This window comes from Octopus bimaculoides, chromosome 28 (genome assembly GCF_001194135.2).
Source record: "Octopus bimaculoides isolate UCB-OBI-ISO-001 chromosome 28, ASM119413v2, whole genome shotgun sequence".
Lineage (NCBI taxonomy): Eukaryota > Metazoa > Mollusca > Cephalopoda > Octopoda > Octopodidae > Octopus > Octopus bimaculoides.
Genome location: NC_069008.1, coordinates 3055708 through 3056383, shown reverse-complemented (window position 1 = coordinate 3056383; position 676 = coordinate 3055708). Strand labels below are relative to the sequence as shown.

Here is a 676-nt window from a genome sequence, read left to right as displayed (position 1 = left end):
TATATATATATATATATATATATATATATATATATATATATATATATATATGTATATATATATAGAGAGAGAAAGATATATACATGTATATATGTGGTGTTATGTATATGTACTCATACACTGTTATATAAATATATGCACGTGTGTGTGTGTGTGTGTCTTTCTACACACACATGTGCAGAACATGTTGTGCAAATTATAAGTACTGACGTGTGTATATAATGTTCACACATGTCAAAGCTTTGTATTTGTGTGTATATGTGTGTGTATATGTATGTATATATATGTGTGTGTCTGTGTGTTTTAATATATATATATATATGTGTGTGTGTGTGTGTATATGTACTTACATATGTGTGTGCGTGTATATTCTCTTTTACTGTTTTACACATTTCAGTCATTTGACTGCAGCCATGCTGGGGCACTGCCTTTATCTGAAGAAATCGACCAAGGAATTTGTGAGCCTAGTACTTAGTCTATCGGTGTCTTTTGCCAAATTGCTAAGTTTCGGGGACATAAACACACCAGCATCGGTTGTCAAGCAATGATGGGGGGGGGGGGTGACAAACACAGACACAAAGACACACACATATAAATATATATATTTACACAATGGGCTTCTTTCAGTTTCCGTCTACCAAATTCACCCACAAGGTTTTGGTCGTCCCAAGGCTAT

General features: G+C 33.9%; 1 protein-coding gene across 1 annotated transcript in view; it reads left to right on the top strand.

The window, feature by feature from the left end:
- LOC106881749 (rapamycin-insensitive companion of mTOR) overlaps nt 1-676 on the top strand; it is a 67533-nt gene that overhangs the window by 64526 nt on the left and 2331 nt on the right. The window lies entirely within an intron of this gene.